Source organism: Somniosus microcephalus, chromosome 15, assembly GCF_052327205.1.
Source record: "Somniosus microcephalus isolate GS21.2 chromosome 15, FLI_Smic_1.0, whole genome shotgun sequence".
NCBI lineage: Eukaryota > Metazoa > Chordata > Chondrichthyes > Squaliformes > Somniosidae > Somniosus > Somniosus microcephalus.
In genome coordinates this window covers 33,179,634-33,207,497 of record NC_141001.1, presented here as the reverse complement: position 1 = coordinate 33,207,497, position 27,864 = coordinate 33,179,634, and the positions used below count along the sequence as shown (strand labels likewise).

At 44.5% G+C, this 27,864-nt stretch overlaps 1 protein-coding gene across 2 annotated transcripts in view; it reads left to right on the top strand.

Annotated features, from left to right (window-relative positions):
* Positions 1–27,864, top strand: part of LOC147106616 (potassium voltage-gated channel subfamily KQT member 1) — a 932,501-nt gene that overhangs the window by 290,252 nt on the left and 614,385 nt on the right. The gene's annotated exons all lie outside the window — the stretch shown is intronic.

Genomic DNA, 27,864 nt, shown 5'->3' with positions numbered 1-27,864 from the left:
ACTAGCGATCTGTTGTGATGCGGTGGTGCATTAGCCCAGTGATTGATCATTGATCATGGTGTATTGCACTAGTCATCCAGCATGGAGCAGTAATGTATTATATTGATGTGGTGCATTGCATTGGTATTCCATCATGGTGGATGATGGAGTAGTAAGCTGCAGGCTTGATTCCATCACTCCCATTGTATCCCTGACCGTTAGGGACCCATTAAGCTGGAACCTATCGCTCTTCCACGGCAGGGGAAGTGGGGAGAAACATCATCAATGGAGGGGTGTCAGGGAGTGAGAGGGAAGCATTACCAGGGCACTCTTGTGCACCTCCTAGTGGTTGATGTTAGAGCAACATTGGCAGGCACCCAGAAGCAGGCTGCTCTTCTACTATAGCTGCAGCCCGAGCTGGGAACAACAATAACAACAACAACTTGTATTTATATAATAGCACCTTTAACCTAGTAAAATGTTCCAAGGTGCTTCACAGGAGCATTATAAAACAAAACTTGACACCGAGCCACATCAGGAGATATTAGGACAGGTGACAAAAAGCTTGGTCAAAGAGGTAGGTTTTAAGGAGCGTCTTAAAGGAGGAAAAAGAGGCAGAGAGGTGGAAAGGTTCAGGAAGGGAATTCCAGAGCTTAGGACCTTGGCAGCTGAAGGCACGGCCACCAATGGTGGAGCGATGAAAATTGGGGATGCTCAAGAGGCCAGAGTTGGAGGAGAGCAGATATCTTGGAGGGTTGTAGGACTGGAGGAGATTACAGAGATAGGGAGAGACGAGGCCATGGAGAGATTTGAAAACAAGGATGAGAATTTAAAAATCGAGGACACGGGCAGCAGAGCTTTGGATGACCTCGAGTTTACGGAGGGTAGAAAATGGGAGGCTGGCCAGGAGTGTGTTGGAATAGTCAAGTCTAGAGGTAACAAAGGCATGGCTGAGGTTTCAGCAGCAGAGGAGCTGAGGCAGGGGCGGAGTCGGGCGATGTTATGCAGGTGGAAATAGGCGGTCTTAGTGATGGCACAGACATGTGGTCTGAAGCTCATCTCGGGGTCAATTATGACACCAAGGTTGCGAACAGTATGGTTCAGCATCAGGCAGTTGCCTGGGAGAGGGATGGAGTTGATGGCTAGGGAACGGAGTGTGTGGCGGGGATCAAAGACATTGGCTTCGGTCTTCCCAATATTTAGCTGGAGGAAATTTCTGCTTATCCTGTACTGGATTTCAGACATTCTGACACTTTAGAGACAGTGGAGGAGTCAAACATAGAAACATAGAAGATAGGAGCAGGAGTAGGCCATTCGGCCCTTCGAGCCTGCTCCGCCATTCAATGAGATCATGGCTGATCATCTAAATTCAGTACCCTGTCCCTGCCTTCTCCCCATATCCCTTGATCCCTTTAGCCTTAAGAAATATATCCAACTCTTTCTTGAATATACTTAATGAACTGACCGCCACCGTCCTCTGTGGCAGAGAATTCCACAGGTTCACCACTCTCTGGGTGAAGAAATTCCTCCTCATTTCAGTCCTAAATGGCTTACCCCTTATCCTTAGACTATGACCCCTGGTTCTGGACTCCCCGGCCATCAGAAACATCCTTCCTGCATCTAGTCTGTCCAGGCCTGACAGAATTTTATAGGTTTCGATGAGATCCCCTCTCAATCTTCTAAACTCCAGTGAGTATAAGCCCAATCGACACAATCTCTCCTCATACGTCATTCCTGCCATCCCAGGTATCAGCCTGGTGAATCTTCGCTGCACTCCTTCCATGACAAGAACGTCCTTCCTCAGGTAAGGCGACCAAAACTGCACACAATACTCAAGGTGTGGTCTCACCAAGGCCCTGTACAACTGCAGCAAGACATCCTTGTTCTTGTACTCGAACCGTCTTGCTACGAAGGCCAACATACCATTTGCCTTCTTAACCGCCTGCTGCACCTGCATGCTTACCTTCAGCGACTGGTGCACAAGAACACCCAGGTCTCTTTGCACTTCCCCTTCTCCCAATCTATTGCCATTCAAATAATAATCTGCCTTCCTGTTTTTGCCACCAAAGTGGATAACCTCACATTTATCCACATTATAGTGCATTTGCCATGTTTCTGCCCAATCACCCAACCTGTCCAAATTGTACTGGAGTTTCACAACATCCTCCTCACAGCATACCCTCCCACCCAGCTTTGTGTCGTCTGCAAATTTGGAGATATTACATCCAATTCCCTCGTCCAGATCATTAATATATATTGTGAACAGCTGGGGTCCTAGGACCGATCCTTGCGGTACCCCACTAGTCACTGCCTGCCACTCGGAAAACGACCCGTTTATTCTAACTCTTTGCTTTCTGTCCGTCAACCAGTTCTCTATCCAAGTCAATACCTTGCCCCCAATCCCATGTGCCTTAATTTTGCACGCTAATCTCTTATGCGGGACCTTATCGAAAGCCTTCTGAAAGTCCAAATACACCACATCCACTGGTTCTCCCTTATCTATTTTACCAGTTACATCCTCAAAAAATTCCAGTAGATTAGTCAAGCATGATTTACCTTTTGTAAATCCATGTTGACTTTGTCCGATCCAGTCACTGCTTTCCAAGTGCTCTGCTATTACATCTTTTATAATGGACTCTAGCATTTTCCCCACTACCGATGTCAAGCTTACCGGTCTATAATTCCCCGCCTTTTCTCTACCACCTTTTTTGAATAGTGGGGTAACATTAGCTACCCTCCAATCCATGGGTACCGTTCCAGAGTCTATCGAGTTCTGGAAGATGACCAGCAATGCATCTACTATTTCTAGGGCCACTTCCTTAAGTACCCTGGGATGTAGATTATCAGGCCCTGGGGATTTATCGGCCTTCAGTCCCATCAATTTTCCTAACACCATTTCCCTATAAATACTGATTTCTTTCAGTTCCACCCTTTCATCAGACCCTCTGTTCCCCGGCAGCTCTGGGAGGTTATTTGTGTCCTCCTTTGTGAAGACAGAACCAAAATATGTATTTAGTTGGTCTGCCATTTCTTTGTTCCCCATTATAAATTCCCCCGATTCTGACTGCAAGGGACCTACGCTTGACTTCACCAATCTTTTTCTCTTCACATATCTATAAAAGCTTTTACAGTCAGTTTTTATGTTCCCGGCAAGCTTACTCTCATATTCTATTTTCCCTTTCTTAATTAATCCCTTTGTCCTCCTTTGTTGAATCCTAAACTGCTCCCAATCCTCAGGATTATTGCTTTTTCTGGCCAATTTATATGCCTTGGACCTTATGCTATCCCTAATTTCCCTTGTTAGCCACGGTTGGGTCACCTTTTTTGTTTTATTTTTATGCCAAACTGGGATGAACAAATTCTGTAGTTCATCCATTCGGTCTTTGAATGTTTGCCATTGCCTATCCACCGTCAACCCTTTGAGTGCCATTCCCCAATCAATCCTACCCAACTCGCTCCTCAGACCATCGTAGTTTCCTTTATTTAAATTGAGGACCCTAGTCTCCAAGTCAACTACTTCATTCTCGATCTTAATGAAGAATTCGATCATATTATGATCGCTCCGACCCAAGGGGCCTCGTACAACAAGATTGCTAATTAATCCTTTCTCGTTACATAATACCCAGTCTAAAATGGCCTGATCTCTGGTCGGTTCCTCAACATATTGGTCCAGGAAACCATCCCTTAAACACTCCAGGAATTCCTCCTCCACAGTATTGTTACTAATTTGGTTGGCCCAATCTATATGTAGATTAAAGTCACCCATGATGACTGCTGTGCCCTTATTGCACGCTTCTTTAATTTCCCTTTTAATGCCATCCCCAACCTCCGCCTTACTGTTTGGAGGTCTATAAACCACTCCCACTAACGTTTTTTTCCCCTTAGTATTTCTCAATTCTACCCATACAGATTCCACCTCATCAGAGCTAATATCCTTCATTACAATTGTGTTAATCCCTTCTTTAACCAGTAATGCTACCCCACCTCCCTTTCCTTTTTGCCTATCTTTCCTGAATATCGAATACCCCTGGATGTTGAGTTCCCAGTCCTGGCCTTCCTTGGGCCACGTTTCCGTAATCCCAATCAAATCGTATTTGTTTACTTCTATTTGCGCAGCCAATTCATCCACCTTATTACAAATGCTCCTCGCATTAAGACAGAAAGCCTTCAGGCTTGTTTTTTTAACGCTCTTAGACCTATTAGAATTATTATTTACTGTGGCCATGTTTGATTTAAACCGTTGATTTCTCTGACTGCCACTTTTGTTTTTCTCCTTCCTATCTTTTGCTTTTATCCTTGTTTCCCTTTCCTCTGTCTCCCTGCTCAGGTTCCCAACCCCCTGCCATTTTAGTTTAAACCCTCCTCCACAGCACTAGCAAACACTCCCCCTAGGACATCGGTTCCAGCCCTGCCCAGGTGCAAACCGTCCGGTTTGAACTGGTCCCACCTCCCCCAGAACCGGTTCCAATGTCCCAGGAACTTGAATCCCTCCCCCTCACACCATTCCTCTAGCCACGTATTCATCTGAAGTATCCTTCTATTTCTACTCTGACTAGCACGTGGCACTGGTAGCAATCCTGAGATTACTACCTTTGAGGTCCTGTTTTTTAATTTATCTCCTAACTCCCTATATTCCGCTTTTAGGACCTCATCCCGCTTTTTACCTATATCGTTGGTGCCTATATGCACCACAACAACTGGCTGTTCACCCTCTCCTTCCAAGATGTTCTGCAGCCGCTCGGAGACATCCTTGACCCTTGCACCAGGGAGGCAACACACCATCCTGGAGTCTCGTTTGCGGCCGCAGAAACACCTATCTATTCCCCTTACAATTGAATCCCCTATTACTATAGCTCTACCCCTCTTTTTCCTCCCATTCTGTGCAGCAGAGCCACCCCTGGTGCCAGGAAGTTGGCTGCTGCTGCCTTCCTCTGATAAGCCATCCCCCCCAACAGTACTCAAAGTGGTGTATCTGTTGGAGAGGGGGATGGCCACAGGGGACCCCTGCACTACCTGCCTGCGCCTAGTACTCTGCCTGTTGGTCACCCGTTCCCTTTCTTCCTGTCCAACCTCTACCTGCGGTGTGTCCACCTCCGTAAATGTGCTATTCATGATGTCCTGAGCATCGTGAACGCTCCAGTATGTATCCAATCGCAACTCCTGCGCCACAATGCGGTCTGTCAGTAGCTGCAGCTGGATGCACTTCCTGCACATGTAGTTGTCAGGGACACAGGAAGTGTCCCTGAGTTCCCACATATCGCAGGAGTAGCAGATCACGGGGCCCGGCTGTCCTGCCATGACTTACCCTTTAATTAATTGAATTTAAATTAAATCAATCAATCCCACTAATTACACTACAGTTAACTGGTTTACCAACAGTCCCTGCTACACTAGAGAGACCTTAGAAACTATAAACCAGAGTTAAAGTTTAAAAAAAAGAGAGAAATACTCACCAACCAATCACTTACCTGCTTCCTGGTGACGTCACACTTTGATTACTTTTTACCTCTCTCCCCTGCTGTTGGATTGGTCGGGCCTCGTTCGCTGAATCAGCCGCCGCTGCTCGCTCGCAGGTCCGCTCTGGTCGGGCCTCGTTCGCTGAATCAGCCGCCGCTCCCCAACTGCCGCCGGTTTTTGAAACTCCTCAGCTGCTCGCTCGCAGGTCCGCTCTGGTCGGGCCTCGTTCGCTGAATCAAGAGAGATGGTGGTGAGGTAGAGCTGGGTGTCGTCAGCGTACATGTAGAAACTGATGTTGTGTTTTCAGATGACGCTGCCAAGGGGCAGCGTGTTGATGAGAAATAGGAGGGGGCTAAGGATAGATCCTTGGGGGGACACCAGAGTTAATGGTGCAGGAGCAGGAGGAGAAGCCGTTGCAGGTGATTCTCTGGTTACAACTGGATAGTTAAGAATGGAACCAGGCAAGTGCAGTCCCACCAGCTGGACGATGGTGGAGAGGCATTGGAGGAGGATGGTGTGGTCAACCGTGCCAAAGGCTGCAGACAGCCAGGTTGAGGAGGACGAGAAAGAATGGTTTACCATGGTCACAGTCACGTAGGATGTCATTGATGTCATTTGTGACTTTGATAAGAGCTGTTTCGGAACTGTGGCAGAAGCTGAAAGAAAAAAATAGATGTAGTTTAACCACCCCGCCCCCCCCCAGAAAAAACACATGAGATCAGCTTTAGATTAATAGTTTGCTAAGGAAACTTTAAAGCCAAATCTTAAACCTTCAGTTTTCAGCATCTGATGCCAGCAGGTCATGGACTTAAGTTTACTTCAGAGTCCAAACGGGAAAAAAAAGGAGTCTGTGATGCCTCCAGCAGACGAGGGTAACAATGGTGTCTCATCCCCCCTGTAACATTAATCTCCCCACTGCTCTCCCGCTTGTACCTTCGCTGCACCCAGTACTGCAGAGCAGATCAAAAAAAATAAGGAAGGCGCCAGGAGCAATGGGTTTATGTAAAGCCACGGTGCTGCTAATTTGTTTTTCTGGTCGAAGCAACAGGTGCCCATGTTCCAGTCTGCTCCTCGACCAAGAGATTTATGAGCCTAGAATGTGCCCTATTCATCTCGCTGACTCCTAGGAGACAGATCCCTCCAAACATGTCATTAACTTGGACGGTTTAGAGGCAGCAATCAGCAGCTTGCCCGTCTCCAGTCAGCTACTGTATTTGCCGTTTTCTTTATTTGTGTTTTCTTTTCCAAACCTTACTGCCGGCCACTCTTTTTGATTTAAAATCTTGTGTGCAGTAACTTTTTGCGTTTATTTGGTATTTTTTTGTCAGTGCAAGTATACGTGGTAAATTACAACATCCCACTCTTTTGCTATTGCTAGAATTAGGAATGGCTGTGACTTAATATGGGTTCCTCCTCCTCTCCCGATGGTTTAGTTGCACCGATACAGGTCAGTCCTCCGGCACCTCCATGTGTGAGGCTATTTGACTGTGGGAACACCACAGCATGTCCTTACATGATGTTTACTGAATAGTGGTCATTAGCAGGAATTGTGGCTGTTAATTTTTTTCCGCACTCTCTTTCTCTCTAACCTAGGGATGCTGAGGGCTATTGCAATTTCTGCTAACTTATACAGACTCGGAATTGAACCAAAGAACCTTCTTTCTCTATATGGCTCAGTATGCATCTACACACTGAACCATTGAGCTAGACGAGATATTGGCCCCAAAGTTGCTGTAACCAGTCAACGAACGGCGCCCGCCATTAACTAGACTTGCCCTTGTCTGTTTACTGGCAACGATATTTTGCGCTACAAGATGCTGAAAGTGCGAGATGGAAATAGGGCAGTGCCCTTTACAGGGCATCTGGGATCAGAGTGAACAGGGCAAGCAACTGTGTCTCCTTAACCAGTGAGATTGAAGGATTGTAAAATTAACAGCGCAAGGGAGTGCCAGAATGGTAAATTCAATGTCAAATCAGGTGAGAAATAGAAATAAAGAGAGGGAAAGAAAGATTGGATTAAGAGAGAGAGAAAATAAATAAAAATAAAAAGTTAAAAAAAAATTTAATTTGAAAAAAATCTCCAATATTAATTAAAATCTGAAGGGATGAGACTCCACACTTGTAATAGTGTAATTTTCAGTGCCAGAGAGGTTGACTGGCAGCAATTAACACTTAACAGGTTGTTAAAAGGGTACTTGGACTTGAAATGGCTTGACCTAACTTTATGTGGCGAGTTTACTTCACAAACTCAAACTTCGTATCTATCGTGCAAGTGCAAGAACTTTACGCCACTCCAGGCAATTGAATGGGGAGCCAGACAACAAGATGCCGTTTCCGGGAAGGTAAAGGCGGAGTGGCGCGTCTCCCACATCAACTTCTCGATTTCTGCGTTTAATTGCGCATCTGTCCTCGCCTGAAGTTGCTGTAGCATTTGCACTTAAGTATCGGTGAGCGTTATTAGCCTTGCCATTATTTTGACAGCACTTTTTGGGCCCTTACCACATTGGGGTAGATTTTAAACTTGCCGCCAAGATGTAAAACTGGTGCTGTGGAACAGCTGCCTGTTTTAGAAACCACCCGATTTTCATTCCCATTCAATGGAAATGAAAATAAGAATCATATGGTTTCTATAATAGGCGGTCAATCTGCAATGCAGCCTGCAAAATGAAAATCTACCACATCATATCACACTAAGCATAGGAGTATAAATTAATTATGTTAGAGAATATCAAAAATTTGTCAATCCTATTGTATTAAATATAAAACTTAACAATACTGGATGTAAAAGATCCCCTGGCACTATTTTGAAGAGAAGTAAGGGAGTTATCCCCAGTGTTCTGGCCAATATTTATCCCTCAACCAACATCATTAAAACAGATTATCTAGTCATTATCACATTGCTGTTTGTGGGAGCTTGCTGTGTGCAACTTGCCTGCCGCATTTCCTACATTACAACAGTGACTACACTTCATTGGCTATAAAGCGCTTTGGGACGTCCTGAGGTCATTAAAGGTGCTATATAAATGCAAGTTCTTTTTTTCACTGTTGAAATGAAAAAAGGTTCATTTGGACCATTTTCCTCACCCTGTTAAACCGGTCCTGTTTCAAGACCCTGTCTGGTGGCAGGAGAAAGTACTGCTGGAGCCGGTTGAGAGATTCTTAAAGGAGTATGAGGCCCTACTCCATTCCCCAGACTAAATTTGATCCTTGCCCACCTGTGGGTTTGCCATTTCAGCCTGTTTAGACTGAACCTTTGCAGTGTTTATGCTGATTACTGTGGCATTTAGAGACATCCAGATACAATCCTCCTTCATTGCCCTTTACTGTTAGTTATTGGTCTCCAATTACCGGCTCGTTGTGGGTGAAGCCGGTGTTGATGGTTGTGGAGCTTGTAGCACATCAACCCTTATCCTCTTGCTTTTCCTTTCCAGTCCCGAATATTTACCAAATAGTAGGGGTTACTACACTGTACTCCAGCAGAGCAGGGAGCAGGAGTTCAGGAGATGCTGCTGAAGTTGAATACTGAGATAGGAAGGGTTTCCCTTGCTAGTGTGTGTGCGAATCTGTTCTGAAGTGTCAGTGTAACCAGCAGTTTGTGAGGGTCACTATGCTGATCTGCAATCTGCAGGTTGTTGCTTGGTATATCGTACATGAAGCATCCACTTGAGAATGCAGACAGTCCTTGGCCTAGCTGCCGCTCTATGACCTTTCACTAGGAGGTGCCCGGGAGCAGCTAAGGCCAACTCCCTTCCTGTAGGAACACCTTAACTCAGTCTTGCCTGACAGTCTGCCTCAGATCAGAGATGGAACATGTCATAAATCACAACTTCTACAAGAAGTAACTCAGGAAGTACTACTGGACAGCCAGCTGAGGGCGCCGTCCAAGGAGTATAAATACTCGGGCATGGGCCCAACTTGGCCAGAGACAATCTGGAAACAGGAAGCTAGTGACTACTAACTAGACCTCCATGTTTTGTTACAAGTTGATTAAAGCCTTGCTTTATGTACAACCAAGTGCGTAGTGAGTCGTTATTATGTCAGAACACATATGGAATCAGAGGATGCAATTTTCTTTCCTGTCACTACCTTGATGCCTTCTTATTATTCTGGCAAATTGCACCACTGGGACTGCTCTCTTTGTATGATTTTAGTTGTGTATCTGTTGCATTCCCAGCTATCCCACGTACCTCACCAGCTCTTTATCTCCAGGCTGTTGTTTGATGCTTTGCTCTGTCTCTCCCTTTAACTTTGATTCTATCTTTTTCCCATCCTTTTCTCCTCAATTTGTGACTGGCTGATCTCATTCACAAGTGACCCACGGGCTGTCCTTTTGTTATGTGCGGTGATTGACTGAAAACATAAAATCCACCGCAGTGAGCGGGTTGATTTTAATTTTAATTCTTCTGACAGAAATGCTACAGAGCACACGTGTGGCCCAGTGTAATATTTGTGTAGACGGTGGGGATGGATTGAGTAGGTCATGCTGGGCAGATGTTGGTTGTTATGGTGTAACTGATGAGAACGTAAGTTGGTGTAATATTGAAGGGGTTAAATCCTTTTTCTTCTTGTTCTGTTTAAGGACGCGTGATTGACAAGATGTAGCCTTTTTCCATTCTGTGGCACTTTGACCCGGTTTCCCTGACAGTGCATGGTTTGTGTCAGACGTGAGTGACTCGTTACCTGGTTTGACACTGTACATGACATGGGTTGACATCCGATCCCCATGGGCCCATTAAGAACGGAGGCTACAAGATCCAATATACGTTCCTATTTCATTGAAAAAGAGACATTTGCCTTCTGAGTAAGCAACTAAAATTTATCGCATCATTTCAGTAAGTTCCAACAGGCCTGATTGTTTAACTCCATGTAAGAGAACATCTTTGGATCTTACTGTGCCTTCCCGCATTCCTTCAGTTCCTTCTTTATTTTGGCCATTTCTAATGGCACCGTTGTGCCTCCTGTTATTGTTATTAGATATAAGTAACGCTAAACGCACGTGATTCTCATCCTTTTGAAAAGTCCTATAATTTATGACTAAGAACAGTATTTTCCCTCCAGTTTGTTCTCTCTCTCTGCATTACACACCCTGTCTGCCTCGCTTCCAAATCTATGACAGTGACATCCATTACTGCTCACCAAGAAGAAGGGATAGCTAGCCTGAAGATGAATCCTTGATTTATCTTTATTCATCCCTGCCTTTCTGTAGGGAGGTCACCTGGGCTCTGTTCAGTGATGTGTTCACACGACTGGAGAGGTGGGTGGCGGCAGGCGGTCGAACCTGTGCCCCACCTGCAATCTATTGTAAGAGCTTTCTTATAAAGAGGTTCTGCCTGCCCCCAACTCCCCAGTCTGTGCTGAGCCGGTGATTAGGAGGACTATGTCTTACCTCCGATTTAGGAAGGGAGAATTCAGCCAGGGGTCTTACTCCTACTTTGCCACAAGCACCTGCTGAAACTGCACACGCGCAGACATTGAATGAGGCGAATTTTTTTTTTAATTCACTTATGGGATCTGGGCGTCGCTGGCAAGGCTAGCATTTATTGCCCATCCCTAGTTGCCTTTGAGAAGGTGGTGGTGAGCCGCCTTCTTGAACCGCTGCAGTCCATGTGGTGATGGTACTCCCACAGTGCTGTTAGGTAGGGAGCGCCAGGATTTTGACCCAGCGACGATGAAGGATCGGCGATATACTTCTAAGTCAGGATGGTGTGTGACTTGGAGGTGGTGCTGTTCCCATGCGCCTGCTGCCCTTGTCCTTCTAGGTGGAAGAGGTTGCGGGTTTGGGAGGTGCTGCCGAAGAAGCCTTGGCGAGTTGGTCTTGGGTGAGATGCCTCCCTAGGAGGTTAGAGGGTTAAATTATGAGGACAGTTTGCGTAAACTTGGCTTGTATTCCCTTGAGTATAGAAGATTTGAGAGGTGATCTGATCGAGGTGTTTAAAATGAATAAAAGTGTTTAATAGGGTAGATACAGAGAAACTATTTCTTCTGGTGAGGGAATCAAGAACAAGGGGATGTAAAAAAAAAAAAAAAAAATTAGAGTCAGGCCATTCAGGAGGGAAATCAGGAAGCACTTCTTCACACAAAGGGTGGTAGAAATCTGGAACTCTCTCCCCAAAGGCTGTAGATGTTGGGTCAATTGAAGCTTTCAAGACTGAGATTGATAGATTTTTGTTAGGTAAGGATACTGCGGGATATGAAGCAACGGCTGGAAAATAGAGTTGAGCTACAGATTAGCCATGATCAACTGGCGGAACAGGCTCGAGGGGTTGAACGGCCTGCTCCTGTTCCTATGTTCTTGTGTTGCTTGTGATCAGGTAGCGTGCTAATATCCACTGTCAAGGCTCACACATGAATGACGGCCTGTTGAGTGAGCTAACTGGAGTCTGATTCCCCCAGACCCATGGAATTTTACCCCAGCAAGAAATCAACTCCTTCAGCATAGGAGGAGGAAAAAGAGAGCGGGGAAAAAAAATTCCACAAAGATAAATAAAAACGACATAAAATTCATAGTATGCATGCACATGTCATCTTGAGTCAGTGGTATATAATCCAGAGGTGCTGCAGTGTTTGTCCTCACGCCCTTGTAATATTTCAAGGAAAGTCATTTTCTTCCTGTAAATGTCTTGCCGATTAAAATTGCATTAACTTTTTCTTAAATCCATTTCCGGGACAAAGGATCCAGCGTGGAATGGCTGACTAAGAGATCCTGCCTTTTCCCTTGTGATGGTGGCTTCCTGTATGTGTCAGTAAAGAATCCACAACTTCAGCCACAGTATGGCAGGGCTAGGGGGCATATCGAGTGCGAGCACTAATCACGCACTGGCGTTGAATATTTTTGCCAACTTGAACTGCCAGCAAATGCCTGCTCCTCTGAGAACTGTTAAGTGCTGGACTGTAAGGGTCGGTTTCACTTACTGTTGTTGCAGCTGTGTACTGGAGCATGTCGGGAATTCCCCGGAGCCACCCTAAGATGGAAAACTTGTAACGTTTACTGACACGGAGTTGAGTGCCCAGGCAGGGGTTGTTTTCATAACTGCAGCTTAAGCAAACATGGCGACAGATTGTTTGTGTGTAATCGTCCCAAACCTTCATGAACTAGAGTTGCTACCATCAGATCAATTCTATTTGAAGCCTTTAGATATGAGCAAGATTTGAATACACTTATGGTGGTAATAGGGCAGAGAGATTCAAATAATTTTGTTACAGACAATGACATTTTGGATTTATTCCTGGAGGAGATTGTTTTCTTATTTTGTGTGCCTGTGTTTTATTGACTATTTAACTTTCACACAGGACCTGCAAACCTGATGTATGACTGTTATAACAGTTTTCCTGATACACAATGTTACACAGCAAGCTGCTCCTATTCAAGTGTCAGCTCGGTTCAGTTGGTAGCATTTATGTTCCTGACTCAGAAGGTTGTGGGTTCAAGCCCCACGCCAGGACTTGAGGGTGCGATTTAGGCTGACCCTTCAGTGCAGTACTGAGAGTGCTGTGTTGGCCTTTATTAAAAGGGGGTTGGAGTATAAGAGTAAGGAAGTTGTGGCGGTACCACTGGTTGTCCCTTACATTGAGACACATAATTCCCTTTAACTTACCTTACTGTATGTTTAACTTACCTTTTGGGGCCGTTGCCCCTTTAACTTACCTGTTGAGGCCGTTGCCCCTTTAAGAGGCACCCTAACGTGTTGACGTCACATCACGTACGACGTGACGTGCGTGCGGCAGCCGCCGGCCTGATTCGGCCTTCCAGGACGGCTGCTGGCACAGCCCGGCCTAGCGTCTTTGGCTGCATCGGCCAGCCGGCGGGAGCGAAGCGATCCTCCGCTCCCGCGACAAGCACCGGCACAGCCCGGCCTCGCGACCTCGGTCTCAACGGCCAGCCTCCATACCGGGAAGAGGCACCGACGCAACGGTGCAGGTCACGTGACCGCCTAAGCGCACGCGAGCGTGATGACATCATCACGCTCTCCACAGGACTGCGAACCCAGTCCTCGTGGAGTCCCCGCTGGGACAAGACCTACACCACGGTGCTCCTACAGTCAGCCATCTTACCTGCTATCTTACCTGCTGTAATTAGCCTGTTCCTGTAAATAAACAACTTATTTATAGTTCGTCGAAGTCAAACTCTCTTATTTAGTGGCGATCTACACGAACCGCTACAAAGTCTTGCTACAATTGTACAGGGCCTTGGTGAGACCACACCTGGAGTACTGTGCACAGTTTTGGTCTCCTTATCTAAGGAAAGATATACTTGCCTTGGAGGCGGTGCAACAAAGGTTCACTAGATTGATTCCTGGGATGGGAGGGCTGTCCTATGATGAGAGATTGTGTAGAATGGGCCGATACTCTCTGGTGTTTAGAAGAATGAAAGGTGATCTCATTGAAACATACAAGATTCTGAAGGGGATTGACAGGGTAAATGCTGAGAGGTTGTTTCCCCTGGCTGGAGTGTCTGGAACTAGGGGGCATAGTCTCAGGATAAGAGGTAGGCCATTTAAGACTGAGATGAGGAGGAATTTCTTCACTCAGAGGGTTGTGAACCTTTGGAACTCTCTGCCCCAGAGGGCTGTGAATGCTGAGTCTTTGAGTATATTCAAGGCTGAAATAGATAGATTTTTAGACTCTAGGGGAATCAAGGGATATGGAGGTCGAGTGGGAAAGTGGAGTTGGGGTCGATAATCAGCCATGATCTTATTGAATGGCGGAGCGGGCTCGAGGGGCCGTACGGCCTACTCCTGCTCTTATTTCTTATGTTCTTATGCTCTTCTTATGAGAGGCATTGGGATAGAAATTGGTCCCTGGCAGTAGCGCAAAACAGGTGACAGCGAATCGGCGGCCCATTTTCCAATCCGCCCATACTTTTGCATAAGGGAAAAGGAAATTGGGCAGAGTGCAAAATGGGCTGCCGATTCGCTATTACCTATATTGACCTACTGCCCAAGACAAATTTGTATTCCACTGTCTATCGGATGCGATGCCAAGCTGTGGTTCTGTCTGCCAGGTTAAGTGCTGTAAAAGATCCCGTGGTGTTATTTGAAGAAGAGCAGTGAGTTTTCATGGTGAAACTGGGCAAAGTTTCCTACCTCAGCCAACCAACACCACCACTGGGCATTCATCTCATTTGCTGTTTGTGGGACCTTAGTGTGTGCAAGTTGGCTGTCTCTCTTGCCTCCAAAACAACAGTGAGTGCACTTCAAAGAGTAGTTCATTGGTTTTGAAGGGCTTTGGGAAACCCTGAGAACATAATAAGGTGCTTTATAAATGCAAGCTCTTTCTTTCCATTATAACGGTGATAAGCTGTGTAAGTTATTCTAGGGCATGTATCGAGGCAGGACATAGATTGTGATGCAATGTTTAGCATTTCATACACACAGTAAGCATTTTTCATCATGTTGTGTTAGCAACCATGCTATTAGATGGGTCAGTGTGTGCAGAATGCTACTGAGCTATACAGAGTAGGACGGTCTAATGTTTATTTACTGGTACATCCTGAGTTAACTGAACTCAGCTGGAGTACAGTGAGGGCTACTGTAGTTGAAATCCTGATGCGAGTGAGGAGAAAAATGGATCAAGATGCTTACTGCTGATCACTATCCTCATACCCTTGTTGGAAGTGAGAGAGCGCCCTTGTTGGAAGTGAGAGAGTGCGTGAGATGGATAGGGCTCTGTTATGATCCACTCCATGACCAAATAGCCGACTGATGATCATTGCCCAGCCTTCCGCATGAAGAATGCCCGCTTGAGTGAGGTACTGGAAGACTGCTGGCATCATTGAAACTGTGCCCCAGTAACAGTCACTGCATTGTGGATGAGTAAGGGAATGTTTTCTGGTGTATGTTAGAGTGAGATGGGATAGTAAATGAGGATTAATTCTGCCTTAGTTGCTCTTTACATTAGATAGTATAACAGTAAATTGCATTTTATCACTGTTTTAAACTGCCAGGGTTTCCTATCTTGATTGTTAAGAACACCTGGTAATCAGATTTGACCAACGCAATAAAGCCAACGACAGCCTATTATAGTATAGTGGCTGCAGCACCTCTCTTTGGCAAGCCACATGCTCTTTAAGGCTGATGTCCCCCGTCCCTTGTTGAAGCCTTAAAGCGCTTACATGGCCATTTTTGTGTGAGGGTTGGCCATGAATGTTGGCAGGCTATTCCTCCATGGGACAGACACACACAAACACACATACAGCACAACCAAATCCAACCCCATCCTCACTGTCCACATTTCTAGCAAGGGCCACTGGATAGTAAACAGGAAAGAAAGAACTTGCATTCATATAGCACCTTTCACAACATCCCAAAGCACTTTACAGCCAATGAAGTACTTTTGAAGTGTAGTCACTGCTATAGTGTAGGAAACGCAGCAGCCAATTTGCACACAGCAAGGTCCCACAAACAGCAATGTGATAATGACTAGATAATCTGTTTTAGTGATGATGATTGAGGGATAAAATATTGGCCAGGACTTGGGGGAGAACTCGCCTGTTGTTCTTTGAATAGTGCCGTGGGATGATTTACGTCCATCTGAGAGGGCAGATGAGGCCTCGGTTTATCGTCTCATCTGAAAAAACGGCACCTCCGACAGCGCAGCACTCCCTCAGCACTGCACTGGAGTGTCAGCCTAGCATTATGTGCTCAGGTCCCTGGAGTGGGACTTGAACCTACAACCTTCTGACTCAGAGGTGAGACTGCTACCCACTGCCAAGGCTGACACAGGACTGGGAACCCTGGCTGAATTTTCCCTCCTTGACCTTTTGGAGAAAGAATTTTCATCTTGCTACAAGAGAAACTTCCCACACAAGCGAGCAGCTAGAATGGGACTGCAGTCTGCCTTGGTTAAGATGTTGGACTGATAAATCTGTTGGTCATGCACTTTTTTTTTTCATTATCTTTTCAAAGACAAATAATTCATGTATGTTGCTAGAGAGGTTAATACTTAATTGGTCTTGTGATGCAATTGCCCTCCATTCACCTTCATCTATAAATCAGTGCATGTGATTATGTATTTTTTTCACTGCGTAATGTAAAAAGAAGAAAAATCTATTCTAGCATTAAGTACCGCCCGGCTCCTTTTGATGTCAACCACAGTAGCGCAGATTTTATTCATGAACCAGCTGGATCCTCTTGAGCTGAAAATATCAGACTGATTAAAGCAGTTTTGCTGCCAGGACACGGCTCAGACAGTAACCCTGCATAATCGGGATCTGACAGCCCCTTGTATCTTTCCACACAGCAGAGCAAAGTTCGCATCATGCTGATGATATTTGTTGATCGTCTTCCAGGGATCCACATTAAGGGGGAGCCGAAGAGCTAATTGCTGTCTACTCCGGTGAACCTCTTCTCATAGCCCACGTCCCAGCGAGTTGCATTTTGGCTTCTAACCCCATTTCAGTGCAGAAAATCGCATTTGCGGAATTAATTTGCATTAGAATTTAGGAGATTTTGTGATGTTCCTGATGGATCCTGTAATGTGTAAAACCAATGTCAAAAATCCTGGAGAAGAATTCACCTGGTCGTTGCCAGAGTTTTCAGCAAATGTTTCAGAAGATGCCAAGACCTTTGGTGCAACTTTCAACAGTTCTGCCAATAGATTCAATTAAAGTTGTGGGTTTCGACTGCCAGCTATTGCTTTCTCTGATTCAGTCCTGGCAGAAAGGGACTGAAGTGGACGAGAACCGCAAAATAGAAAATGAGGGGGAAAAAACCCAGTGATGAGACAATGACAGAAAGGGAAAAAAGAAAGAATTTGCATTTATATAGCGCCTTTCATAGCCTCAGGACATCTCAAAGTGCTTTACAGCCAATGAAGAACTGTTGTGATGTAGGGAGGCAACCAACTTTCACACAGTGAAGTCCCACTAACAGCAATGAGATAAATGACCAGATAATCTGTTTTGGTGGTGTTGGTTGAGGAATAAATGTTAGCTAGGACACCAGGAGAATTCCCCTGCTCTTCTTCGAACCTTTTAGGTCCATCTGAGAGGGCAGACAGGTCTTCGGTTTAATGCCTCATCCGAAAGATGGCACCTCCGACACTGAAGTACACCCTCAGCACTGCACTGAAGTGTCAACCTAGATTATGTACTCAAGTCTTCAGAGTTGGGCTTGAACCTTAGGCGAGAGTGCTGCTACTGTGCCAAGCCTGATTGCATTTGTTTTAGATGCTATCATAAAGAACAAGATCTAAGAGATAAAAAAAAAATAGGAAAGAAAAGAAACAAGAGAAGGAATGATGCAGGTACAAAAGAAAAACTAAAAAAAAAAAAGCAATTCCAAAGGGAAAGCCAACAACAAAAATCAGATGAAATATTTAGGGAAAAGCAAAATGGAAAGTGTGAAATCATATCATGGCAGATGCAATATAACGTGGATAAATGTGAGGTTATCCACTTTGGTGGCAAAAACAGGAAGGCAGATTATTATCTGAATGGCAATAGATTGGGAGAAGGGGAAGTGCAACGAGACCTGGGTGTCCTTGTGCACCAGTCACTGAAGGTAAGCATGCAGGGGCAGCAGGCGGTTAAGAAGGCAAATGGTATGTTGGCCTTCGTAGCGAGAGGGTTCGAGTACAGGAACAAGGATGTCTTGCTGCAGTTGTACAGGGCCTTGGTGAGACCACATCTTGAGTATTGTGTGCAGTTTTGGTCGTCTTATCTGAGGAAGGATGTTCTTGCCAGGGAAGGAGTTCAGCGAAGATTCACCAGGCTGATACCTGGGATGGCAGGAATGACGTATGAGGAGAGATTGGGTCGATTGGGCTTGTACTTGGAGTTTAAAAGAATGAGAGGAGATCTCATCAAAACTTATAAAATTCTAACAGGACTGGACAGACGAGATGCAGGAAGGATGTTCCTGATGGTCGGGGAGTCCAGAACCGGGGGTCACAGTCGAAGGATAAAGGGTAGGCCATTTAGGACAGAAATTAGGAGGAATTTCTTCACCCAGAGAGTGGTGAACCTGTGGAATTCTCTACCACAGAAGGCAGTAGAGGCCAATTCATTAAATATATTCAAGAAGGAGTTGGATATATTTCTCAAGGCTAAAGGGATCAAGGGATATGGGGAGAAAGCAGGGACAGGGTACTGAATTTGGATGATCAGCCATGATCGCATTGAATGGCGGAGCAGACTCGAGGGGCCGAATGGCCTACTCCTGCTCCTATCTTCTATGTTTCTATGTTTCTATATATCATGATACTCGATGGAAGCAGATTTCTTATGTGAAATAATTTCTATTAAGCCCATCTGAATGTTATTCAATTTTGCATTGATTAAACTAGATTGGTTTAATTTAATTTGTTGGTTGAGTGACTTGATTAGTTTGGTGAAGCAGAGTTGACTAGTGAGGATTGTAGAGCTAGAGAAGATTCATGGACTGGAGAAAATTGGCTACGGGATAGGATTAGTTTGAGAGGACCTCAGTAGATTAGTTGAGGCGAATAACATAGATGCATTTAAGGGGAAGTTAGATAAACACATGAGGGAGAAAGGAATAGAAGAATATGTTGATGGGGTTAGATGAAGAAGGGTAGGAGGAGGCTTGTGTGGAGCATTAACACTGGCATGGACCTGTTGGGACGAATGGCCTGTTTCTGCACTGTAAATACAATGTAATACCTTGTAATGACATAAATAACCAGATAATCTGTTTTAGATGTTGGTTGAGTGATAAATGTAGGCCAGGACAGAACTCCCCTGCTCTTCTTCAAAGTAGTGTCATGTGATCTTTTACATTCACCTGGGTACAAGAAGATTGTGGAGTTGTCTTGGGTTGGGGAGAGTTGGACAGACTTTGGCTGCAGAATTGGGTAGAGCTGAAAGGACATACAAAAATTGCTCTCTGCGAAATGTTCCTGATATTCTCACTCTTGGCTCGTGCCAGTAGTTGCAGATAAGGAACCTGGAGAGACTTCTTGGCTCCTGTCCGAGCACATAGTTTAAGGCCTGGCCCTCTAATTTCAACAAAGCAGAAGCTTTATTCTAAGAGAAAGTCGTTTATTTCTGGTTTACATGGGTATGAGGAATAGAGCAGGGGTATTTATTTGTTTTGGCTTTGTGTACTGTTTGTATTCTAATAAAATAAAAACATGTGCGACTGTGGAGCAATGATATATATTTTTTTAAAAGTCAAAGATTGTTATCCAGAGTATTTTTTTTAAATGTTACTCTTGTTCTTGTATTTCTTTTTACTTTCTGATATAGAAGTCCATTTTGTGTACCATCTCTAACATCACCGATGATCGCTATTTTATTTGCCCTGACTGCTCAGTTTGTCAAATAAACCCATACCCTCTTTAGGGACTTAGGTCATGTTTTGATCTTGCCCACTTAGTCAGGCTTTGTTACACTGCAAATGTTTGCACGGTTACTCAGGCAGCAGCACTCCCATTCCGAGGGCTCGGCTTTTAATCCTGGCCTCAGTGGTCACAGCTGGCAGATCTAGTGGAAGTCTGCTGCAGTCGTATTCTCTTGTCCTGAATTCAAAATCTAGTTTCTACCTGACATTTAACCTTTGAATGTGGTGTCACCCTTGGCTCAGTTGGTAGCACTCTCACCTCTAGGTCAGAAGGTCATGGGTTCAAACCCCACTCCAGAGGCTTGAGCACATCTTCTACAACAACAGCTTGCATTTATATAGCTCCTTTAAAATGTCCCAAGGTGCTTCACAGGAGCGGATATCAAACAAAATTTGACTCCGAGCCACAAAAGAAGATATTAGGAGAGGTGATCAAAAGCTTGATCAAAGAGGTGGGTTTTAAGGAGCGTCTTAAAGGTGGAAAGAGAGGTAAAGAGGCAGAGATGTTTAGGAAGGGAATTCCAAAGCTTAGGGCCTTGGCAGCCCGAAAGGCACGGCCGCCAATGGTGGAGTGATTAAAATCGGGGATGCGCAAGAGACCAGAATTGGCGGAGTGCAGAGATATCGGAGGGTTGTAGGACTGGAGGAGGTTACAGAGATAGGAAGGGATGATGCTATGGAGGGATTTGAAAACAACGATGAGAATTTAAAAATCGAGGCGTTGCCGGACTAAAATGATACTTCAGTGCTGTACTGAGGGAGTGCCCATCATTTGGATGAGACATTAAACTGAGGGCCCCGTCTGCCTTCTTAGGTGAATGTAAAAGATCCTAAGGCACTGTTTGAAGAAGAGCAGTGAAGTCTCCTGGTCAACATAGAAACATAGAAGATAGGAGCAGGAGTAGGCCATTCGGCCCCTCAAACCTGCTTCGCCATTCAATGAGATCATGGCTGATCATCCAAATTCAGTACCCTGTCCCTGCTTTCTCCCCATATCCCTTGATCCCTTTAGCCTTAAGAAATATATCCAACTCCTTCTTGAATATATTTAATGAATTGGTCTCTACTGCCTTCTGTGGTAGAGAATTCCACAGGTTCACCACTCTCTGGGTGAAGAAATTCCTCCTCATTTCTGTCCTAAATGGCTTACCCCTTATCTTTAGACTGTGACCCCTGGTTCTGGACTCCCCCGCCATCGGGAACATCCTTACTGCATCTAGTTTGTCTAGTCCTGTTAGAATGTTATAAGTTTCAATGAGATCCCCTCTCATTCTTCTAAACTCCAGCGAATATAAGCCCAATCGACCCAATCTCTCCTCATATGTCATTCCTGCCATCCCAGGTATCAGTCTGGTGAATCTTCACTGCACTCCCTCCATGGCAAGAACATCCTTCCTCAGATAAAGCAACCAAAACTGTACACAATACTCAAGGTGTGGTCTCACCAAGGCCCTGTACAACTGCAGCAAGACATCCTTGCTCCTGTACTCGAATCCTCTCGCTATAAAGGCCAACATACCATTTGCCTTCTTAACCGCCTGCTGCGCCTGCATGCTTACCTTCAGTGACTGGTGCACAATGACACCCAGGTCTCGTTGCACTTCCCCTTCTCCCAATCTATTGCCATTCAGATAATAATCTGCCTTCCTGTTTTTGCCACCAAAGTGGATAACCTCGCATTTATCCACATTATACTGCATCTGCCATGCACCTGCCCAATCACCCAACCTGTCCAAATCATACTGGAGTTTCTCGGCATCCTCCTTACAGCACACACGCCCACCCAGCTTTGTGTCATCTGCAAACTTGGAGATATTACATCTAGTTCCCTCGTCTAGATCATCAATATATATTGTGAATAGCTGGGGTCCTAACACCGATCCCCCACTCGGAAAAAGACCCGTTTATTCCAACTCTTTGCTTCCTGTCTGCCAACCAGTTCTCTATCCAAGTCAGTACCTTATCCCATGTGCTTTAACTTTACATGCTAATCTCTTATGCGGGACTTATCGAAAGCCTTCTGAAAGTCCAAATACACCACATCCACTGGTTCTCCCTTATCTATTCTACCAATTACATCCTCAAAAAATTCCAGTAGATTAGTCAAGCACGATTTACCTTTTGTAAATCCATGTTGACTTTGTCCGATCCTGTCACTGTTTTCCAAGTGCTCTGCTATGACATCTTTTATAATGGACTCTAGCATTTTCCCCATTTATGCTTCAACCATGACCACCAGCTGTTTATGGGACCTTGCTGTTAATAAATTGGCTGCCATTTTTACCTGCATTACAACAGTGATTACACTTCAACAGTACTTAATTTGCTGTGAAGTGTTCTGGGACGTCCTGCAGTCATGAAAATGTTATATAAATGCAAGTTCCTTTTTTCTTCTCCAGAGAGTTAAGTTCCAGTTCTGAATTCTGTGTTGACATCCAGCGGGATACTAGTGGGTGACTCCCTCCCCCCTCATCGTATGGAATGTGGGATCTCATAAATCCTCCCGCTATATAGAACTGACCGCTTTATCGGGGTGAAAGCTCTGCCACTGAAGCCACTGGAATTCCCCCAATATTAATAATTGTTGATTATAATTTAGTCTGCATAAAGGGTGAGTTTATTAGAAGTTTGTAATCTAATTGAGGGTTGGAATGTGAAGGAATAAGCCATATTCAGAAAAATACACCATTCTATGAAAGAAAAAGCCTTGTTTGGAAATCTGGAAGCCTCAACAATGGAAAAGCTGTAAACAGCATACAAGCTATTGAGATAAGATAAGTTGTTGACACTGAATCAATAGCCTTATTGAAGCAGAAGGTTAGAGGTTCCAGAAAGTCTGAAGCCTTGGAAAGAACACAATAGTATACCCTGTTTAGGTGTTATAAACCAACACTTTGGAAAGAATCACATAAATTAAAGAAACATATGCCTTTGTAAAAATAACATCAAATGAAACACGGAGACATGAGTCAGTGTTACAACAAGTTGAGGTAAATAAGAATTGCATAGATCACCCTAGTTGAGGTGTTTTTAATTTACATGTCGTAAAAAGATACAAACAGAAGATCTTTGTAAGAAAGACATCAAATAGATACATCTGCTCATCATTGTTTTTATGATGAGCTTCAAACACATAGGGTAGAGACACGAGTCTGCGTTTCTACCAGCTGAACTGACTGTAAGAATAGCAGAAGTCAACAGAAAAATGACTAGAGATAATTAGCTTACATCAGCAGAAAACTTCAAAGGATATACCACTGAGAGAGTATAAAAATTGAACTTTCAAATAGGAAGACAGATTTTGCTTGAAGGGGCTAGGACTAGTAATAATCCTTTCAGGAGGAGATGCCTTAAGCATAAAGCTTGAGGTCTAAGCAGTTGGGAAACTTTGTTTGAATCCCAAGTTTGCATTATAGCTTTTGCTCTCATTCTAGGCGAGTGTTTTATATAATACAGTCAATTCTAAGTTGCTTCATTCAACTAATCTGATAACTCAAATTTGCTTTTAGCACTAAATTCCCACTGTCTTGTGTTATTTACGTTGCTTGATTCAAATCATTGGGTGAGCCAAAGTATTAAATAATCCAATTTTTTTGGGGCGCAGTAAACAATTTCAGACTGTCAGGAGCACACTGTACTTACAATTTCAACCACAAGCTCTGCCTGATGCCGAAGGAGTGCTGGTTTTGAATGAAATCATTTGACGGGAAGACATGTGCTGTAAGCTTACCAATGAAAAAGAATCACAATGGCACAACATCTCATATTAGAGGAATACCAGAAGAAACTCTTTCTTGTTGAGCTAATCGAGGTCTTTAAAATGATAAAGGAATTCGATAGGGTAAATACAGAGACACTGTATCCTCTGGTGGAGGAATTCAGAACACGGGGGCATAATCTTAAAATTAGAGCTTGACATTTAAGAGTGAAAACAGGAAGTATTTTTCACACAAAAGGTAGTGGAAATCTGGAACTCTCTTCCCCAAAAGGATGACATTTTAAAGACTGAGATCGATAGATTATTGTTAGGTAAGTGTAACAAGGAATATGGAGGAAAGGTGGGTAAATAGAATTGAGGTACAGATCAGCTGTGAACTAATTGAATGGCAGAACAAGCTTGAGGGGCTGAATGGCCTACTCTTGTTCCTATGATGTTGCTTCACACAGGGAACCAAAGTAGTTCTTCCCTCTCCCCCTGCATCCCACCTTCCCTGTGTCAAAAGTCATGAGGTTTGAATGAGTGCATTGTAACATAGTTAGACGGGAGAACTGTTGTTTTAGTGAGGGGGAGTGTTGAGCACAAGTTCTGTATCTTTTCTTTAAACTTGAAATGTAGTCGACTATTCTGTGGAATAGAGGAATGAAATGAATGACGAGCAGGAGAAAAAGAATAATTGACTCTAATTAGGGTACTTAGCTTCGATCTGATTTGTAACTTTTACTTGCCGGTGGAGTAATGTTCCCTTTACGAAGGGATTTAAGTACAATTAATAACATTCCTGAACCCTGGTTTCCTTCTGTTTTTATTTTCATTTACATTGCACAAGTTGTTGTGTAGAGCTGAATTATTACATTCATTATATATTTTTTAAAAATCCATACTTAGCTTATTTAACTCATGAGCCATCGCCAGAGATCCCAGATAAGGAATCTTGGCAGAGAATGGAGAACTAGACTTCTCGTGCAATGATAAAATCTCTCTTCACGAGAGGCTAAAAGCCTTTGGAGCTGTTTATATTAATGTTCGAAACAGTTTTTTTCTTAACCTGATCCCCCCCCCCCAAAAGATTTAGTGCTAGGATTAATGTTCAGTGATCCACTTATGAGATGTCAGCACTGCATTTATTAGAAAACAGTTACTTTTCCCCCCTGGCCTTGGCATGCTGTGTGTTGTCGGAGCCATTGGGTGTATGTCTACTCATAATTATCAATTCTCATATATAGTTTTTCTCAATTTATTCGCCTTTTCATATGCAGTTACTGAATATAATTTACAGCTTTGAAAAGATCTGAGCTTTTTAAAACTTGTTTTATTTCTCCTACTTTGGTAACATTATCCGCTCTGGGTCTGTCTTGGCAAGCGTGCTCAACTGCAACGACAATGTATTTATCAGACTACAGAACTGCTCGGACTCATACAAGGAACGATATAGAAAATACTTTCCGATATCGAGCAGTCACCAGGGGGCATGTTCTGGTTGCTAATGGTTACCTGGATCGGTTTTGTACAGCCACGAAGAACAGCTTGTGCACTTTCACCTCTGACCTCCCGTGAATATCTGAGGTCTCGTCAGGGTCAGTGGTCCTTTATTTAAACATCAGACGTGAATAATGGCGCCTGGCGCTCAGCCGACTAGTCCTCTCCTTTTAGTCATTCTAGTCTCTAGCGAGATTGATCGATGCACACTTAGCTTGTCTGCATGTAGAGTAAGGAATTCAAAGACAGTAACCATTGCCTACTTGTCTTGTGCTTTGTCTTGCTGACAGTGCACATTTACATATTTGACAATGCTTTGGTTTACAAGTTGTACGCACGCAATAAAAAAATGAAAATGGAGTAATTTTTTTCCACTGTTGATTAAGATCTTTTGAAGAGGTGTGACAGTTGGCGAAGTTTCCCAGTTTGACAATTCTAGTTCAAAGTCCAAATTATTGTTTCACAGAAACATGCAAAACTACGGTCTGACAGAGAGAAAGAAATAAACTGTAAAAAGAAGGATCGAGTGGGAAGAGTCCCCAGTGAATTCCAGTGTGAAAGGCGGTCCCTTGTATGGATCTAGTCAAAGGGTTCCTTTATTAAGCAGCAAGGAGACTTCCATCTGTCCATGAACGCTAATTAACTTGTCAATTAAATAACTTGAGAAACACTTAAAACAGACTTTTATACCAACTTCGTGACTGATTTCCTCAGCATCAATATTATTCACTAAAGAGCATTCTCAGACCTGTACCCGTACTTGTGCCAGTTTATGTGTGCATCACCACACAGTGAAATTAGCAGTTGTTTGGTTCTGTACCCACATATGAAAAATAGTGATGTTTAGTCTTGTAATCCTGCTGACGTTCCCATGTGACTAGTCCTATGGTAACACTTCTACTGGTGTTTCCATGAACATCAGTTTTGTACAGCCACGAGTGCTCTGGTGGCCCTCCTGCCGTTTCCACTAACCGGTGCTCTGGTGACACTCCTGCCGTTTCCACTAACCGGTGCTCTGGTGACACTCCTGCCGTTTCCGCTAACCGGTGCTCTGGTGACACTCCTGCTGTTTCCACTAACCGGTGCTCTGATGGCCCTCCTGCCGTTTCCACTAACCGGTGCTCTGGTGACACTCTATTAGACAGTTTCTCCTAACCATCAGTTTATCTCTGCTGCTACTGGATGTTTCCAACAAGACTGCACCTACTTCAGATGAGAATCATTCCGTTTCTTTTTCTTATATCTTCTTCTTCTTAGGCAGTCCCTCGGAACCGAGGATGACTTGCTTCCACATTAAAAATGAGTTCTCAGGTGACTGATGAGTCCAATGCGGGACCTACAGTCTCTGTCACAGGTGGGGCAGACGGTGGTTGAAGGGACGGGTGGGTGGGGTGCTTGGGTTGACGTGCGCTCCTTGCGCTGCCTGCGCTTGGCTTCCGCTTGCTCCCTGCGAAGAGTCTCGAGGTGTTCGGCGCCTTCCCGGATGCTTCTCCTCCACTTTGTGCGATCTTGGGCCAGGGATTCCCAGGTGTCGGTGGGGATGTTACACTTTTTCAAGGAGGCTTTGAGGGTGTCCTTGAAGCGTTTCCTCTGCCCACCTGGGGCTCTCTTGCCATGCCGGAGCTCCGAGTAGAGCGCTTGTTTTGGGAGTCTCGTATCGGGCATGCGGACAATGTGACCCGTCCATCAGAGCTGATTGAGCGTGGTCAGAGCTTCGATGCTGGGGATGTTGGCCTGAGCAAGAACACTGACGTTGGTGCGCCTATCCTGCCAATGGATTTGCAGGATCTTGCGGAGGCAGCGTTGGTGGTACCTCTCCAGTGCTTTGAGGTGCCTGCTGTACATGGTCCATGTCTCTGAGGCATACAGCAGGGCAGGTATCACTGCTGCCCTGTAGACCATGAGCTTAGTGCTGGGTTTGAGGTCCTGGTCTTCAAACACTCTCTTCCTCAGGCGACCGAAGGCTGCACTGGCACACTGAAGGTGGTGTTGGACTTCGTCGTCGACGTCTGCCCTTGTTGACAGTAGGCTCCCGAGGTATGGAAAGTGGTCCACATTGTCCAAGGCCTTATCGTGGATTTTGATAATCGGGGGGCAGCACTGTGTGGCGGGGGCAGGTTGGTAGAGGACCTTTGTCTTACGGATGTTTAGTGTAAGGCCCATGCTCTCATATGCTTCGGTGAAGGTGTTTACAATGGTTTGGAGTTCGATCTCCGAGTGAGCGCAGACGCAAGCATCGTCTGCATACTGTAATTTCTTATATAAAGTGTTGGTAAAAGCAGAGAGTTGTCCATAGTTTTAAATGAATCACTTCAATTTGATTGACAATTTTAACAATCTGATACCATTTTTATTTTTAAACGACAAACTGTACCAATGGGCAACATAATTCTCACGAAGAATCAAACAGCTTCTAGGGCACCAAAGGGTTTATGTTTAGATGGACCTAGAACATGGTTTGAATTTTAAAGTAATTAATGTAAGGGCAGCACTAGCACTGGCGCCTATGGTTTTAACTTGACTCAGTACAAGAAACCCTGTCAGGATCTGAGCAGGATTGTCAGATTCGACTTTATTTCTGGGTGTTTTGGGTGGTGGTGTGCAACTGGTTTTAGGTGGAGCTCCTAACTACCTGATTTTTATCTCAACTGCACATTAGGAAAGTTCTAAATGCAGCACAATGGCGCAAGTCAAGAATGAAAAACAAGTGAGCAACTCAAAGGCATTCATATACTATTTAAAATACAAATACAATTGCCTTATAAGAATATAAGTCACACCCTCCATCCAACACAGTTAAAGACCTCTTAAAGGGGACTAACTTTATGAAAAAATGCTTGCCAAACCTAAGGGAGGTAGAAGAGGCAGATCATTGCATTGTGTTCATGATGACGACATCACAAGAAAGCAAGGAATGGGTAAAGGTGACTC